Source organism: Giraffa tippelskirchi, chromosome 9, assembly GCF_054371585.1.
Source record: "Giraffa tippelskirchi isolate mGirTip1 chromosome 9, T2T-mGirTip1v1.2.pri, whole genome shotgun sequence".
Classification (NCBI taxonomy): domain Eukaryota; kingdom Metazoa; phylum Chordata; class Mammalia; order Artiodactyla; family Giraffidae; genus Giraffa; species Giraffa tippelskirchi.
Window position 1 is genome coordinate 87103502 of NC_137283.1, and position 19913 is coordinate 87123414.

General features: G+C 40.4%; 1 long non-coding RNA gene across 1 annotated transcript; it reads right to left on the minus strand.

The window, feature by feature from the left end:
- Positions 1-1723: 1723 nt before the first annotated feature.
- On the minus strand, positions 1724-10639 carry LOC145521632 (uncharacterized). Its single transcript, XR_014065550.1, has 2 exons — positions 10567-10639; positions 1724-2111 (listed from the first exon to the last, which is right to left on the minus strand). It is a non-coding gene; the product is annotated as an uncharacterized LOC145521632 (long non-coding RNA).
- Positions 10640-19913: the final 9274 nt, after the last annotated feature.

A 19913-nucleotide genomic window follows, 5' to 3' on the forward strand; every position in this document is an offset into this window, starting at 1 on the left:
TTCTTTCCAAAAAACCAGGGCCTATTGTCCCATTAGAGTACAATCCAACCCCAGGGGTTAGGATTGCCTAACCCCTCAGAATTGTCCTTGATCTTTTTCTTTTTATTGTGATCAGGCTTATAAGTGCCTTGCCAAACAAACAAGTCCTGCCCACTGGTGGCAGTGCTGAGGTTTATGACGCTTGCATCTCTCAACTTCCACTCCAGGTATAACCTAGAAATACCCCAGGCCAGGCTCCATACACACTTATATTTGACACAAGAGATAACAACATAGAAATCAGAAATGGACAATGAGTAAATCCTCTTTTTATGAAAAAAAAACCTTTTATTGATTTTTGACATCTCCCAATTAAAAAAAAAAAACTATTGAGGAAGAATTTACATACCATAAAATATTTTCATTTTAAGTGAAAAATGATTTTGGGGGGGTTAGTTTACCAAGTTTTGCAACCATTGCAAAAGCCCCAGTTTTAGAACATACTGGATTATTTGTTGTTAGTACATAAAGATACAATTGATTTTTGGATATTGATCGTGCATCCTAAGATCTTTTTGAGTTTATTTTTTTCTCCTTAGTTCTAACAGTTTGTGTGTGTGTGTGTGTGTTTCCCTCAGGATTTTCTATATACAGGATCCTGCTGTTTGTGAATACAGTCTTACTTTTCCCCCAATTTTTAATCCAATCATATATATCAAAGCTGGTCTTTTCATGGCAAGGAGGTGCTGGTAGGAGGTATTCATCTTGTCCCATACAAGCCTTCAGAGGGTATGTGTGTGTGCTCAGTCACTTAGTCGTGTCTGGTGTATGGCAACTGACAAACATCATGAGCCTATTCTTTGGTCTCAGGAATAGGCTACCCCTTCACAGTTATTTATTTATAACTGTGGTTATTTATCAAAGTTAATGAGGATGTTTTCCTTCTTAGGTTGAAAAAGAAAGGCTGGCAATTCAAATACTTTTCAATGGCATTTATGGTATAACCAGTCTTTCATGGGTATAACATGTTATATGTTATGTACATAGTATATGTTATGCACTATAAATATTGCACTATGCATTATGCACTATAAATATTGCACTATACATTATGCACTGCACTATGCACTATACTGCAGTATGCACTGTGAATACTAGGTATTCATCACCATTATTTCTTACCCAACTGGGCAATGAAAGAATCACCCACCCCCTACAAAACTGTCTCTTTTCTTTTCCTGCATAATTTCTCAACAGCACTTGATAACTTCATCAACCCCCTTTAAGTCCATGTCCATTACTAATTTAGTGCTAAATCCCACTCCTTTTTCTCACCATATTGCTGCTAAGCTGATCACTTTCATTGTTCCTCTCCTTCTTTCTCCTTGACCATCTAGAAAGCCAATGATATTTTCTCCATTATTAAAACTGCTAAAGGGGTCTTCCCTGGTGGTCCAGTGGTTAAGAATCTGCCTCCCAATATAGAGGACGTGGGTTTGATCCCTGGTCAGGGAACTAAGATCCCACATGCATGGGGCAACTAAGCCCACATGCCACAGCTAGAGAGCCTACATGCCACCACAAAGACCCAGTGCAGCCAAAATGAAAGAATAATAACTAAATAAAACTACTCAATATTGTTCCAGAAAAAATATCCATTCATACGGTTACCATTTCCCACCTCGATTAACGTAAACTTGTCCAGTTAGCCTTACTTATAAATCACTTCCATTCACCAAAATTCAAGTTCCATCCTCGTTCTTGTAAGAAAATACTGTTATTGGCCTCCTCTTAACTTCAGTCCCCTAGCAGGATCTTCATGATTTTGTGAATCGGGTTTGTCTGTATGCGTGTCTCTTTTGGTCTGATTTGTCTAATCTTTCAAGTTTGAAGTGCAAAGCAGCCAAATCTGAGAAGACATGAGTCTCTGTGTAGCTGTCCAACTGAAGTCACTGGTCCTGTCTCCATTTCAGAGAGTAGATCACACATTCACAGGTTTACTGGCTGGGGGCTTGGAACGAGGGAAGGTGTTCTGTCCCGGTCATTTGTGTGGCTGGGCACAGACGATGCCACAACTTCCAACTGATACCCAGCAGAGATGCCACAACTTCCAACTGATGACCTGCTGGGGTCTGCGGACAGAAAGAGGAGGCAGAAACTGCTTAGAGTAGTGTGAAAAAGACACCTAATGAGTTACTGTGATAATGCCAAGATGGAGGCACTGAAGCTCAGAGAAAAGACCTGCATGGAGAGGATCAGCAAAGGTTTCAGGAAGAAGGTGCCATGGGAATGGGACCTCGAAGGAGTTTTTGTTAGAAGGGAATCTAAGCGGAATAGTCCCATGACACTTCAGCTATCGAAGCAAGGTTAAAAACAGCCTAAGAAAGCAAACATCCTCGGCTCTAGTCCTGTCTTTGCTATTTTACAATCGTGTGGTCTTGGGCATGTCAAGACCGCATGCCCAAGGGGCTTATCTGTGGGCTTATCTGTGTTCCCATTTCCTATCTTTTACATGAGAATGAAACTCATGATATCCCTCTCAAAATTTTTGCAAGGGTCACATGATACAATGTCTGTGTAAACTCACTTGTAAATTCTAAAATACTGTATGGGAATAGCTTAAGTGTAATATCTGCTATACACATGTTCTGGAAGTTTATTTTCCCTATTTGAAAGCCAATAGATAATATTTATGATTATAAATTATTTGAATAATCTACAACATATCATTATATATAGTGTGTAATTAAAATGATTATGATTTAAAAAATCACACTGTAGGAGGAGGAAAGCACATTATTTAGAATTATGGAAACAAATATGAGAGAAAGTTTCTGAGAATATATGCCTTTGGGGAGAGGGCTTGGGGTAGTGTGTAGCAGGGAACTATTAAGACTACTTGACTTCTCAGACAGAGAAAGACAAATATGTGATATCACTTCTAAGTGGAATCTTAAAAAATGATACAAAAGAAGCTCTTTTCAAAACAGAAATAGACTCACAGACATAGAAAACAAACTTACGGTTACCAAAGGGGAAAGTGGGGTTGGAGTGTGGGAGCGGTGATAAATTAGGAGTTTGACTTAACACATACGCACTACTGTAAATGAAACAGAGCAACAACAAAGACCTACTGCATAGCACAAGGAACTGCATTCAATATCTTGTAATAACTTATAATAGAAAAGCCTCTGAAACAGAATTATCTGTATGTATGTGTATATAACTGAATCCTTTTGCTGTGCACTTGAAACTAACACAACACTGGTAAATTAACTATACTTCAATAAAACATCTATTATTTAAAATAATAGACTAGACTTCTTGACTTTTAAAGCATTTGATTAAAAACAATAACATATAGTAAGTCCCCTATACAGGAATCTTGAAGTTGTGAACTTTCAAAGATGTGAACGTGCTACTACCCGGAAGTAGATCTACTTAAAAAAGTAGATCTCTTTTTTAAGAGGGTAGATAGAACTGAATCCAGCAAGGAACCAGAACCCGTGCCATCAGCGTCAGGCGTGAGTGACTGTAGCTTGCCCCTGACGATCCTTCAGCTCTACCATCTCCCACCTCCTCTTCTCCAGTCAGTAACTCTTCTTGCCTGCTCACTCGATGCCAGCCCCTGGATACCAGCTGTTGTACTGTACTACTGTCCTTTTCAAGGTACTATCCTGTAATATTAAAAACTGTTTTCTTTATTTTTGTGTGTGTGTGTTTTATGTCTTATTTGCATGAGAAGTATTATAAGCCTATTACAGTACAGCACTATATAACCAGTTGTGTTAGTTGGGTATCTAGGCTGTCATAGTTGGACTTACGAACAAATCGGACTTATGAATGCGCTCTCAGAATGGAACTCATTTGTGTGTAGGGGACCTACTGCAAATTAAAATTTTTAAGTTAGAGTGGAAAAACAAAGAGAAGGAAATTTATCTGTGATCTCAAACCTCCCATTCCATCCTACTCCCAAGGAAGAGCACAGACCTCACCCCTTGGGGCCTGACCTCTCACCCTGCCTTTGTGGGGGAGGTGACTGGGGTTTCAGAGCAGCACATCTTACCATGGGCTGTACTCTGCTTCAGAGGGTGTGGAGACATTATTAGTTGTCACAATGGCCAGAGTGGGGAGGAGAGTGAGGGTGGTCCCCAGGGGAGGACTGGTATTTCCCAGGCAGGAACCAGGGATGCCAGACATTATGCCTCGTGTGAACAGTCCCGCACAACGTCACATTGTTTCTGCATCTCTCATGAATTTCACGTGTCCACCTGGACTTTCACGTAGAAAGTCCAGGATTTTTAAAAAATCCTGTTTATAAGTTTCTGAGCCTAGAATCTAACTCTGTTTTGACATCTACACACTGAGTATTCTGACTGCTTTTTGCACAGTTTTAACCGTTGTGCTTAGTTTGAAAACTTTAACAAGCATTGTGCACCATTTCAGGAAACCACATCACCAAGAGCAACATGCCATTTGCAGCGTTTGAATCTCTGATGCCAATGCAGCTGTTGCATCGCTGTGATTCCAAGCTTAGAAATAAACATATTTATCTCCTATTTTAAAGTATCAAGTGTAAAGGAAATATGCTGATAACTCACTGAATATGTCTTACTTTTCTTAGATATGACCTTATTTTATGCATCTATCTATACTTTATTATATCTTCTTGTGAAGTCACACCCAAACATTTACATATTGAAATACATAGGTCATCATAAATGACTTTGATTTACATCCTTCTTTATTTTACAGTTAGAACAGTCTACCAAGGTTTTTTTTCTCTTTTTTTTAAACTGAGGTCTAATTGACATACAATATTAGTTTCAGGTGCATAACATAATGATTCTATGTTTGTATCCAATGTTATATGATGACCACAGTAAGTCTAGTTAGTGTCCTTCACCATAATATCACAGACATTTTTCTGGTAATGAGGAGTTTTAAGATCTACTCTCTTTCAAATATGCATCACAAATGCTATACTCTATATTCCCAAAACTTATTTTCTTTTTATAGCTGGCTGGTAGACTGTACCTTTTGACCCCTTGACCTATTCCCAAATCACCCTTACCCTGGAAGCCCCAATCTGTTCTATCTATGATCTTGGTTTTTCTTGTTGTTTTTACTTGTCTTGTTTTTTAGATTCCATATATAAGTGAGATCATGTGGTATTTGTCTTTCTCTGTCTGACTTATTTCACTTAGCATAATATGCCCTCCAAATCCATCCATGTCACAAATGACAATTTTTCATTCTTTTTTATGGCTAAATAGCATTGGAGAAGGAAATGGCAACCCACTCCAGTGTTCTTGCCTGGAGAATCCCAGGGACAGGGGAGCCTGGTGGGCTGCTGTCTATGGGGTTGCACAGAGTCGGACACGACTGAAGCGACTTAGCAGCAGCAGCAGTATTCCATTTTAATATACCTCATCTTCTTTATCCATTCATCCATCAGTGGTTGTTTCCGTATCTCAGCTATTATAAATAATGCTGCAATGAACATATATCTTTTCAAGATACTGTTTTCATTTCCTTCAAATCCTTCAAATAAATACTCAGAAGTAGAATTGCAGGGTCATATGGTAGTTCCCGTTTTAATTTCTTGAGGAACCTCCATATTATTTCCATGGTGGCTGCACCAATTTACAATCCCACCAATGATGTTAACTTTTGAATGCCTGTAGGCATGGTATATTGTCTGTGAACTTTAGCTCAGGACAATAAAAGGAATGTTAAATATTTGTTATACAAAGTGGGTGGGTCCAATAGGGTTGAATACAACTATTCAACTGAAGGCCTGAAGGTTCTTTTTTGCATTAGACTTGGATCCCTCCCGTCACAGTTTAATGCCATTTTCCATTTTCGGTCTTCCTCCTCTCCCTTTGGAGATGGAAAAGAGCTACTGAAAACGACCTTAAAATTCTCTTTCTTTTTTTATGTCCCAAAGTGTACATGATGTAATATCTTACGCTCACTAGGTTTGGCATTACGAAGTCTTTTCTGGGTAGAAATATAATTTTGCATGGCTCAAAGTTCAAAATCCACATTCCTGTGGACTCAGCCAAAAGATGGCAGCAGCTTTTCTGCGGTCTTTTCACTGCAGCCTTTCGTGAGCATCCCTGGCCAGCTGCGGGAAGGTTCCTGCTTCGACATCCGAGATCTGGGAGCCTCCTGAGTCTCCCCCTCCACCCTGCCCCCGGGGCTGGGCCCACTGCACTGTGCATTCTGGCCTTCGCACTGCTAATTCACCAAGCTAATTAGGCTAGTTAAGGGTGCATAAAGGCAGAAATCTGTTGGAGTTTAGTCTCATTCATTTCTTTGAGAAAAATTTGCAAGGAAGCTCCTGTCAGCTTTTGGAATGGGAACAGAATCTCCCAGGCTTGGCATGAGAAACAGTTGAAGGCGCCAACCTGCCAGGCCAAAAGATTCTGGTCACAAAGAGTCCCAATTCAACTTTTTCCCTTGAGGCAATCTTCAAAGTATGCAGGAATCAAAAACTCATATTATGAAAATAAACCCAGGAATAACGCACGTAGCTAAGAATTGCTGGAAACACATTTCTCCCGCTGCACCTCAATTCTCTCTGCCTCTAGAACTGCCTCGTGGTACTTAATCACTTCTACGGAAGACAAAGGCAGCTCCTCTGACGGTCACTTCATTCCACTGGTGCCTGCAGAGTTTCTTTCACTTGTGTTTAAACATTTTTATTAAATGAAGTTATATAGTTTTCTACATGACCAGCACTGTTCTAAGAACTTTTAAAAATATTAATTCATTTAATCCTCACAATAGCCCTATGAGATCGGCACTTTTATTCTTATTTAACAGTTGAGGAAACACGTAAATACCATTTCCTGTTTTCCTCTGGTGGTGGTTCCTTTCTCTCTTTCTTCCTTTCCTTCTTTTTGTTTCCGTTTTTTTTTTCCTACATAAGGTTTTAGGACTGTGCCTAGTAACACTTTGGAACCAATTTTTTTTTTTAATCACTGAAAAAATTGGAAAATGACTACAATTTGGAAAATGGAAAATTTGAAACCAAGTTTTTAGTCATTGAGAAAATTGGAAAATGACTTTTTTTAATCATTGAAAAAAACTGGAAAATGAGATCAAAGCAAAGCATTATCTCAAACCACAATGTTTGAAGTTGCAGGGGTTTTTTTGTTTCATTTTGTCTTAGGTGAAATATAAGCCACTTTAGGAATTCCACGGAAGAGCCCAAACTAAAACCTCTTAGAGATTCATTCGGCCATCAGGCTCACATTAGAGAATAAAGCAGCAGCTGAGATTTAATCTCTTGAATTTCTCTTGTTTTACTGTGCTCTTGGCATTGCCGAATTTTTCCCCCACTAGTGAATTGCTTACCTCCAGGCTTTTTGGGGGGTGGCCAGGGAAGAATAGCACCCTCACAACCTGTGTCAGGGTATTGCTCACACATCAATGCACATATTCAAAGAGCAAATGCCCAGCTTCATGACTACTGCAGAGTGTCATGCACATTTTTTGCTTGCATCTATACAGTACCATCTATCTGTAAGCTTTTGTGACGATTTGATTAAAATTTTATGCACATTCAGCTAGTTGGGTTTTCAAAATTACCAACGTGCTGGCAAAAGTGTGACATTTGTGGCCTGTTAAAATTAAACCTTTCCTGCAAAAGAAGAGCGTTCGGGAGCTTCACTTGTTAAATCTTCCCTCATATACTTTCTTTAGGGTATTGAAATTTTTACCACCCTTATTTTTGAATTCTGAAGAGCATGCCATTCTGATTTGGATTATTGTCAACTATCAATTAGTAGAGAGAGGTGTGGGACTGCTCTCTCTTTAAAGCATTTTTTCCATGCCACTGACATTTTATAGCAAGCCTCCTGTTAACCAGGATGGCTAGAGAATGTGGAGGTCTCGTTACTTAGACAAGGGAGAAGTTTATGAGAAAGCCCATTCTGTTAGAACTCTTGGACTTCTTTACAAAATTAATTAGTCCACTTAATGACCTTAGCAAACAAAGTGTGTAGTATTAAACATCACTGAATCTTTCTTTCAGGGCTTGCTGTCTTATTATGCCTTTGGGTCTTTATCCTAAAGGTCCATTATTATTGTAGAGAACTGTAGTTAGAGAATGGAGGAGACAGGATCTAACCTGGACCTACCTACTCTGGAATTCTATTCACTTATTTCCCTGAGATGAGCTTGCCTGCTTATTAGCAAGAGGTACAAGCTCTGGTGCAGCCTGGTAAGGGTTAAATGCTAGTTCCACCATTTACTCACTGCATAACCTTGGGCAAGGGAGTTACCTGTTTCTAAATTTTTCTAATCTGTAAAACAGGCAAATAGAAGGCCCCATCACAATTCATTAATGCTCATGTTAGGAATATTAAGTATTCATACACAAGTGTACAGTAGAAGGTCTGACCCTAGGTAGCCAAACTGCAAAGTCTAAGGACACGGTCCCCAAGACAATCCTCACCTCTGACCCCAACCTCAACTCTGAACAACTACAGGTTTGGGGGTTCTCATAGCCACCCCCAGATTTGATAATGGGATAAACTGGAAGGACTCACAGAGCTCACTGAAGGCAATTACACTCATGGTTACAGTTTATGATAAAGGATACACATCAGAATCTGCTAAAGGAAGAGCCACATAGGGAAGAGCCTAGGAGGGTTCCAAAGGCAAAGCTTTCACTGTCCTCAGGAAGTGTTCAAGTCCTAGTATTGATGCTTGACAATTCACAGGGAGTATTACAAGGCTGGGGTGTTCACCAGGGCTTTGATGTGCAGAGGTTTTACTGGGGTTTCATTATAGAAGCATGTTTGATGATTGATTGCCCTTGTGGTTGAACTTGGTTTCCATTATCCCCACCCCCAAATTGGTTGGAGGGAAACCGCGTGGCCCAGGGGCTCACCCTGAATATCAAAGACACTAGTATCAATTGAAGAATTCCAAAGGTTTAAAGGTTACCCCTCAGGAGCTAGAGACATAGGCCAGATTCTTTACTGGCAGACATTAAGTACAGTCCTAATAGGTATGATTATATTACAATGTAAGGAGCACTTGTATTCCCACCACTAGATCCAACAATTAACATTTTGCTATATTCGTAGCATCCATGTAGATAAATATACGTGTACAAATGGGTGACTATATATAACATACATTGTACATACATGTACTATATATTCATATATCTTATATATACATTATACATATTCATATATTATATAATTATTATACGTATAGTATATACATCATATGCATACTATGTGTTCAGTTGTGTCTGACTCTTTGCAGCCCCATGGATGGCAGCCTTCCAGGTTCCTCTGTCCTACTTCTCTGCCAGTTTCCATTCCAGGGGATCTTTCCAACCCAGGGATCGAAATTATTCCTTAGGTCTCCTGCATTGGTAGGCGGATTTTTTACCACTAGTGCCACCTGGGAAGCCCCATATATATACTATATACACTATGTGTATATATATACACTATGTATATACACTATATATATATATATATATATATATATATATATATATATACTGTTGCTGCTGCTGCTAAGTCGCTTCAGTCGTGTCCGACTCTGTGTGACCCCATAGACGGCAGCCCACCAGGCTCCGCCGTCCCTGGGATTCTCCAGGCAAGAACACTGGAGTGGGTTGCCATTTCCTTCTTCAATGCATGAAAGGGAAAAGTGACAGTGAAGTCGCTCAGTCGTGTCCGACTCTTAGCGACCGCATGGACTGAAGCCTGCCAGGCTCCTCTGTCCATGGGATTCTCCGGGCAAAAGAGTACTGGAGTGGGGTGCCATTGCCTTCTCCTATATATATATACATATATATATATATATATATACACACACACTTATTTTCAAACAATTTAGATGTAGATATAGGTATATTTCTATATCTGAAATGTTTGAAAATAAGTTGCAGCTCTCAGAAGCTTTCATCCCTAAAAAACAAAAACAAAAAACTGCAGCACACCATACATTTCCTAAGAATAACTACAATACCTATTTTACCTTAGAAAACTAACTGCAGTTCCCTAATATGCAATATCCAGACTACATTCTAGTTAAAGGGGAAACAGGAGTTAGGTGAGGAACCCAGTTCATTACCGGCTCCGTTCCCCTGCACACCATGTCCACTTTGTCAGTCCCCTGTGGAAGAATCCAGAGTGGCTCCGTGTTTCAAAGCTAAGCTACTGGTGACCACAATTCAAGCCCTCTCTGACCGTGCGGACAGCACATTCCCAGCCTCCAACAGTACATTCCCACGGACCCTGACATGTCATTTCCTTAGTGCCTTCTCTGTGCCAGGCCCAGCTCCAATTCTCTCTGCTTCCCACCAGCAACCCTCTCCTCCAGTCACGGTATTTTTCCATTTTCCTGCACAAACTGTGCACACTGCTACCTAGGAGGAGTCAAACTCTCACTCAGGCCTTTAGGATCCCCCTGGTTCATTAGTCTTCAAATTGTGTCCCATGGGCTCACCCAGTGAGCCTTAGGAGCCGCCCAGCGAGGCGAGGTGATGGCCCCGAGGGTGGGTCTTCCTCCCTCACCACCATCCCAAGAGAATTATTGGTAACCTACTGCTCCCTGGTGGCTCAGGGGTAAAGAATCCGCCTGCAGTGCAGGATCCGTAGGAGATGCGGGTTTGACCCCTCTGTCGGCAAGATCCCCTGGAGCAGGTCATGGCAACCCACTCCAGCATTCTTGCCTGCAGAATTCCATGAACAAAGGGAGCCTGGCAGGCTAAAGTCCAAAGGGTTGCAAAGAGTCAGACACAACTGAAGCGACTTAGCATGCACTACTTTGAAAAATAGTTTAAAAAGCCATTAATCAAACCCAATCTATCATTTTGCAGAAAAAAAATGGAAGCAGGCAACAGTGAATCTATCTGCTCAGGTACCCAAAACATGGTTTCAGGAGATGAACCTACTCCCGATGTGATGCCATGTACTTCCCTCCAGCCTTATAAAGGTTGTTCCCCATCTGACAAGTTCTCCTGCTACTCTCGACTCATCCAGACCTCCTTCAAACATCAGGAGCATATGTGCATGATCCACCATAATCCTTCCACAGCTACTCAAAATGGTTCCCTGCTCTGGTCTAGAGTTTTTTAGACTGAATTGCACACATATATAACCATTGATTTTTTACCCTGGAGTCTTTTATGGTATTATAGTATCAGACAGAATGGACTCAGTATAAAATATAGGTCAGGAAGGTGCTCTAAGAATGCAAAAGGCCAAAGCAATGCATTGTGACTGACAAGATCAGTCAAGTGTCCAATTCTTTCTTTCCGTCATGAGGACATTGTAGCCACTCAACAGCTACTGATCAACTGAAGATTTTACACAATTTTATTAATCATTATTCAACTCACTGTAAAAAAAAAAAAAAGAAAACAAAACAAAAAACCTAGACGTGTATGTGGCCAAAGGTCTGTCTGGACTCGTAAGAATGAAGCCCCAATTACATCTCTTCTTGGGTTGTTATCAATTCTTTAGCAAAGTGCTCAGAACACCGCAGCAGCTCAGCAATTGCTGGTTAAATGTAGTTCTTGGGGGCTTCGTACATGTTAAGTAAGGTCTAGTTTTTAAGAGCCCTGTTCATTACCAATTACTCAAGCTGAATTCAACCAAAAAGAATGAATGAATACTGTAAAAATTTACCTTCTCCTGATTTAGATCCTACTAGGAAAAGACTTTAAAAATTTCACAGGTAAAAAAGCAATTCTTTTGAAATTCAAAGGAGACTTGGCTCTAAAAATAAAGGTACCCATACAGGTCAGTTAAACCTCAGTTTCCTTCCTCCCATCCTCTATTCTCCCCAAATTCCGTTTTACCTTTCAAATCACTCCATTCCACAGGTCATTGGGTGATGGGCTGGAGTCTTCCAGCCCAAAAAGATACCAGTGGAAGAGCCACAAGAAGTATTATTCAAGATCAATTATTTCCTGGAAATACAGCTAAACATTTATGCCAAGTCCAAGGAGTCATTTTTCACAGGCACTCTACAGCAACCAGGTAAATAATATTTTAAAGTGCTATTCGGTAAATTAACTTACTTAGTTTTATGTATGTTTGTTTGTGACTAAAATCTGTTCTCAAAATGAAATCCATTAGAGTAATTATATGAAGGTTTCAGGGTGGAAAAGGTTAGGATTCAGTAATGGCTTTTATAAATACACATTTGTGTTACTAAGTAACTAATAGTGTTAGCTTCCCCACTAGTCTCTGAGCTCCATAACAGCAGGACAATGACCTTCTCAACACTGCATCCCTAGTACCTTGCAAAATGCCCAGCGTTTAGATGTTCAGTATGTTTTTGATGAATAGATGAATATGGAAGACAGACTTTGGTGCAACCCTGATATGTCCTTTGTCCTGCAAACACACTTCTTACAAATCAGGATGAATTCACAGAAGACACACTAATCAAATTTCCACAAAGGGGAAAGACGGAGGAAAAGGATCGGTTGAATCATGCAAAATTGTTGTTTTTGAAGGTCCAAAGAGAAAATAAGACAGGCATTTCATACAGTTAGGCCTAATGTGATTGTTTAAAATTTTTTCTGCTCTCATTTCTCAATCAGTCTGAATTTATGAGACTAATTTAAGTACATTATATTTTAAAAAGAGATCTTTCCTCCTATCTTTATAGAGGAGTTTGAGAAACCAAAGTGTTTCCAAGGGGATGTAACAGGTGTCTTCAGACCCTTGAAGGGTCGCTGGATGAAGAATGTTAGTTCTACACGTCCCTGATCCTAGGAGACCTGACATCAATAGTTGGCAGGTACAAGGATAGGGCTTCCCAGGTGGCTCAGTGGGTAAAGAATCCGCTTGCAATACAGGAGATTTAAGAGAGGTGTGTTAAATCTTTGGCTCAGGAAGGTCCCCTGGAGAAGGGCATGGCAACTCCCTCCTGTGTTTTTGCCTAGAGAATCCCATGGACAGAGGAGACTGACCATCTACAGCCCATAGTATTGCAAAGAGTCAGATACAACCGAAGCGACTGAGCAGGTACCCAGAAGGATACAGTTCTCAGCTCAACAATAAGTACTTTGAAACGGAGCTGTTTGAGTGCCAATGTCAAGACTGAAGGAACTCAGTAAGTCTAAGAAACTCTTTGTCATGCTGTAAAGGGGACCTTAAACCTCCTTAGAAGGGAGTAAGATGATCTCAGGGGTTCTTCCCATCTTCAGAGTTGATAACTTGGCTTCAAGCAACTCAATGAGACCATCAACCTAGGCAGAGGTGTATTTACCTCTATGCAAATATTTCCTGTTAAATTGTTAAGCAATTTGTAAGCTAGAAAGAAAGGTATTACACAGAACATGGTGTAATTTTTGTAGAAAAGGGAAGCTGAGTTTAAATTTAAAAAGAAAATAATGAGTACACAGGTCAAACTAGTATTGTCCCAACAACAGTACCACAACCGAAAAAGATGTTCCTAAAGTTATGATGTTCCTGCGTGCATGCATGCTAAGTTGCTTCAGTCGTGTCTGACTCTTTGCAACCCCATGGACTGTAGCCTGCCAGGATCCTCTGTCCATGGGATTCTCCAGGCAAGAACACTGGAGTAGGTTGCCATGCCCTCCTCCAGGGGATCTCCCCAACCCAGAGACTGAACCCTGGTCTCTTATGTCTCCTGCATTGGCAGACAGGTTCTTTACCATTAGCGTCACCTGGGAAGCCCAAAACTGGATTTTAAAAGACTTTAGTTTAAATACAAACAACCCGCCTGCAACTCAGGAGACCCCAGTTCGATTCCTGGGTTGGGAAGATCTGCTGGAGAAGGGATAGGCTACCCACTCCAGTATTCTTGGGCTTTCCTTGTGGCTCAGCTGGTAAAGAATCCACCTGCAATGCAGGAGACTTGGGTTCGATCCTTGGGCTGGGAAGAGCCCCTGGAGAAGGGAAAGGCTACCCACTCCAGTATTCTGGCCTGGAGAATCCCATGGACTGTATAGACCACAGGGTCACGAAGAGTCGGACACGACTGAGCGACTTTCACTTCCACACAAAATAAAGATGATTTAATTTTTGCACTAATTCCAAGGAATATGAGGCTGAACTGCGGTTTATATGTTTGGGTTACACTGTCCAATCAGCTTAATTTGGAGACACAGAGAACAATGATAAAATCCTGAGCTTGGTTCTTCTGTTTATTGAAAACCACACTGAGTTCAACACGCATTTACTCCACCTTCACCGTATGTCACAAAGGTGAGAGAGACAATCCTCACTGCCCCCAGGGACTAACATCTCACCTGCTGCATGGTTTGACTCTTAATACTTCCTGAACACTTACCTTGTATCATTTAACACTTTTAACACCCAATAAAGTAAGTACTATTTTTATTCTCGTTTACAGACAGGAACTCTAAGATAGGCAGAGTATAGAGAGACTAAGTAACCTGTCCATGGTTATATGGAGAGTAAGAAATAAAGACAGGATTTGAACTGAGGCAGTCTGGTTTCAGAGTTTACAAGCTTAACCATTATATTATATTGCCTTTGACATGAAGCATAATTTTTCCTTTTGCACAGACCTGAGAGTGACCACCTATGACAGACATATCTGATATACGCACCAGCCCACACCTACAAGGCCCATTCGTGTTCATCCAATTTCCATTCAGTTGGCATTTATGGAAAATCAACTGCATTTTAGGCACTGCATTACGTGATTTTATAGTAACTATCTCATTCACCACTAACAGCTTTGTCGAACAGATATTATCTCTATTTTAGGGATGAAAAACTGAGAAGCAGAAGTTAAATGACCTGGCTGGCTTCACATAGGTGAGCAATGGTGACCTCCTGAAGTCCCATACTTTTAGTAGCCTCATAAATGTCATCTTTAATGGTATACCGTCAGTGGTTTTTAGTATAGTTACACGGATGTACAACCATTTTTAAATTCCGGAACCTTTTCATTATCTCCCCCAAAGGAAACTGTTTCCATTATCAGTCAGTTCCCACTCTCCCCTCCTGCTACCTAACATGAATCTATTTTCCGTCATTATAAATTTGTCAGTTTTGGACATTTTGTATGCATGAAATCAAATAATTGTTTTCTGTGACAGCCTTCTTTCACTGAGCACAATGTTTTCAAGCTTCATCCTTGTGACAGTATGTATCAGTACCTCATCCTTTTATATGGTTGAATAATATTCCATCGCGAGGCACATTTTTATTCCTTCATCAGTGAATGGACACCTACATTGCTTCCACTTTGGGAAAAATAAAAAATACTGCTATAAAAATATCATACACCAGTTTTTGAGTGAATATGTTTTCAATTTTCTTGGGTATATATACCTAGGGGTAGAACTCCTGGGTCATTTGGTAACTCTCTCATTTTCTGAGGAGCTTCCAAACTGTTCCCCAAAGATGCTGTGCCATTTTACATCCCCACCAGCAAGAAATGAAGGCTTCAATTTCACCAGGTGCTCTCCAACACTTACTTTCAATTTTTTAAGTTATCCTAGTGATTGTAAAGTATTGTCTCCTTATGAGTTTGACTTGCATTTCCCTAATAATTTTGAGCATCCCTTCATTTAAATATTGGCTATTGATACATATTGCTGGAGAAGTGTCTATTCAAATCCTTTGCCCATTTAAAATTTTAAAGTTGTCGTTGGATTTTAAAATTTTATTATACGTTCTGGATACTGCTGCTGCTGCTACTGCTAAGTCTCTTCAGTCGTGTCCGACTCTGTGACCCCATAGACAGCAGCCCACCAGGCTCCCCCGTCCCTGGGATTCTCCAGGCAAGAACACTGGAGTGGGGTGCCATTTTCTTCTCCAATGCATGAAAGTGAAAAGTGAAAGTGAGGTCGCTCAGTCGTGTCCGACTCTCAGCGACCCCATGGACTGCAGCCCACCAGGCTCCCCCATCCATGGGATTCTCCAGGCAAGAGTACTGGAGTGGGGTGCCATTGCCTTCTCTGGTTCTGGATACTAGGTCCTTATCAAATACATTATTTGTAAAAACGTTCACCCATTCTGTGGCTTGTACCTTTACTTTCTTGAAGTTTTATATTTTGATGTCCAATTTATCTAGTTTTTTATTTGGTTGCTGTGCTTTGGATCTCATACTTAAGAAACCACTGCCTAATTTAGGTCATGAAGCTTACTCATAAATATAACACTAAAACCGGTTTTCACTTTCTCTTCTCATACAAGGGAGAGATGTATAACCCCAAATTCCCTTTGCAGTTTTAAAAGAGCCTGAACCTCTACCTGGCACTGGAAAAAATGGCCCATTTTTACTGAGGCATAGGAGCATCATATTAATAAAGAATTCAAAAATTTTCTCCCAAATTTATGAAGTGCTTATTACAGGGTATTAAATAAATTGTGGCTACTTATAATTATTATCTTAATCATAATTATTGCAAGATATTTTGTAACAGTGTTCTGGATAAAATAATAGAAAATAATAAAAGTTTAGCGCTCACAATTAAGAGAGAGGCATTCAAAGAGATACATTAGCATAGGTGACAGCTAAAACTGAGATGGCCTCCTTACATCTGCTGGGATTGGAAACCTAAAGGACAGCACTGGTACCTTTGGTCGAGAAAAACATCTCCTACAACTTGAGGACAGGGAAAAAAACTTTCGATTCATAAACCTGTTTCCAACTCCTTAATCATTTTAATGTCCATCCAAGATGTTATAAAACAGTTCACCTACTGTTGGGCTGATGTATCTGATGTATCTTGACTTTTCAGTTCACACGATCTTTTCAGAGAACATAAAAATGAGAATTACAGAGCCACTTGCTTCTCAAAGCCCACTCTTATTCCACCACAATCCATGGGCTGGCCTCAGGGAGAATTTAAGGACTATCACTTACGAATGGACAAGCAGCGCACTGCTCAACCGTAAGGCCATGCCATTTGACTCAAAGTCACTGTAGATCCAAAGAGTTATGCTTTTCCAGCAGGTTAGGCAGACAAGTGGGCTTTCCAGGTGGTTCGGTGGTCAAGAATCCACCTGCCAATGCAGGAGATGCAAGAGACACGGGTTCAAAACCTAGATCGGGAAATGGCAACCCACACCAGTATTCTTGCCTGGGAAAACGGGTTGCCATTTCTCCTGGAGTAGGAATTGGTGACCCACTCCAGTATGCTTTCCTGGGAAATCCCACGGACAGGGGAGCCTGGTGGGCTCGAGTCCATGGGATCGCCAGGAGCTGGACACAATTGAGCACAGCACAGCAGAACACAAGCAGACAAGTATTTTGGAGAACACGTGTTTTTCTAACTTGTGTACATTCCCTGAGGGGTAAGCAGTGCGGCAGTGGATGGGATTCCCAAACCTCCACTGCATTTGCAGGCTGCGCACTCATACCCTTGGTAGCGTTATCCTGAGGTCTTCAGGTTCTTGGGAAGCAACGCAGGCTTCCTGGGTTATTTTGGTAGCTGTCTGCTCCACAGTATTCCCTTGCTTTGTCAATGTGGTAGTAATAATACCCATAACTTTAAGAGACATATACCAATGGCCTACAGAACCCCTGATCTTTGTGTGTCTGAATTAAAAGTAATGACAGTAGTGGTCATAGCAAATAAGGACTTAAAACACACTGATTCCCCAAGAGAAAAATATCACAATTCATAGAAGAAATTAAAGCAATATTAAACATAGGAAAAGCTCAGTTTTACTAGTAATAAATTTAAAAATTAAAACAGTACAGCATATTTTTCATTTATGAGAGTAACCAAAATAAGGGTGTTGACAAACGCAGGAAGAAATGGGATTTATATGCTGTGGATAGGGACCACTTTTTCGGCAACAGGGAGAACGTCGAACATATATTCCCTTTGATTCAGACATTCCAATTCTAGGAAATTATTGAGTTGAAATATGTAAGTAGGCAAAACTTTGTGTACAAGAATGTTTACTGCAGTACTACTGGCAATACTGCAGTTAGAGATAATCTTTATATCCAATACAATTTATTGGTTGAATTAAATTCAAAATAGAATGTGTAGTATGATTCCTTCTTTTAAAATTATATGCACATATGTACACATGTGCACACAAGTGCTTATATATGCACATATACACAGCGTAAAATAGAGAAAATGATGGACAATGATTATCTCTGGGAGATATGAAGGGGAAAAAGGAGGAGTTTGACTTTATATATCTTTGTAATGTTATTTTTTTTAAAAAAGATCACCAGCAGCACTTTAGAAATTAAATGTAAACCTATGAAGTTCACACTTCACTTCGGAACTGGAAGCCAGCCAGAAATGTACTTCAACTGTGTATTAACTGCATGATGAAAATATTTTTGTCAAGTGGTCACAGGATATCAGCTATTTTCCTTTGGGGTAAAAGTTCTTGGCATATCTAACACTCATCAGTCAAGGTACATTTCATAATCAGAAACCAAAGAAACTATCCATGAGATTATCCTCTATATAATAAGGTTCCTATTTGCAGGAGATTAATGCCAAACTTGGGACAATGACACAGGTGTAAATTCTGAGTCCTGAAATATACCTTGGAGGAGGGAACTTGTTCTTGTTGTTAAGAGAAAAGCATGGAAGGCCCTAGGAACAACAGCCTTTGTGCAAGAGTCCCAGAGCAGCACAGGCAGTAACTATTCTCCATTTTTTCATCCAAGAGGAATCCGCAGATTTCAGCTTTTCTGGGGTGTTCATGCAGTTACCCAACTTCTCAGGAATGGAAACAAACAACAAATTTGCATTTAGAAAACAGCTCTTCTGCTCCTTGGTCCTTCCAGAAACAGACAGACACTGCTATGGCCTGAATGCTTGTGTCCTCCCAAAGTTCCTATGTTGAAATTCCAACTCCCAAAGATGATGGTAGTAGGAGGTGAGGCCTCTGGGAAGAGCTTAACTCATGAGGCTGGAGCCCCCATGAATGGCATCACTGCTTACAAAAGAGAGATCCCCAGCCCCTTCCCCCATGTGTGGACACAGTGAGAAGTCTCAGATCTGAGGGGGGGCCTCACTAGATCCTGCCGGCACTTGATCTCAGACTTCCAGCCTCCAGAACTGTGAGAAAGAATTTCTGCTGTTTATAAGCCACCCGGTCTGCAGTATTTTGTTACAGCAGCTCGAACAGACTAAGACAGATGCTATTCAAAAGATCAGGTTCATTTCTGGATTGTTCCCTTTCCTCAGGGCGTGGAGTAAGTCATATACCCTCCTACTTCTTAGCCTAGAGAGTGCTCTAATAATACCTAGGCCAACTCCTTTCCCAAATGTGGTCACTTGGGTAAAGAGCATTTGAAACTGTGACATTCTCAACAAATGGGAAAGTGTTTTAATATGAATGCAACTTAGTATTGGCTTCCCAGGTGGGACTAGTGGTAAAGAACCTGCCTGCCCAATGCAGGATATCTAAGTGATGTGGGTTCCATTTCTGAGTTAGGAAGGTCCCCTGGAGCAGAAAATGACAACCCATTCCAGTATTCTTGCCTGGAGAATCCCATGGACAGAGGAGCCTGGTGGGCTATTGTCCACAGGGTCACAGAGTCGGACACAACTGAAGCGACTTAGCACAACACAGCACAACTTAGTATTATTTTGAAAGTGGGAACATTTTTAAGGATGAGTCTGAGTTTATGGTTTTTCACTAGTTCTGGTTTAGCAGAATGCTATTCTATTTATAAGGATTTCAACAAAATAATGTTGCATTAAGTTTTATTATATGGTGACTATTGCTGACCACTTCTGGTATAAAGGATATTAGAAATAATTCTACACTGGCACTCATAGATGATTCTATTAAAGTAACATATTTAAAGGCCAGAAAATTAAGAAACAACCCTATATGAATTATTAGAGGGACCATCGTGGGACAGACTGTAGAAATTCTTTCCATCTTCTGCAACAATAAAATGAAACACTGCCTAAATTTAGCAAAGACACTACTAACAGGCAGGTA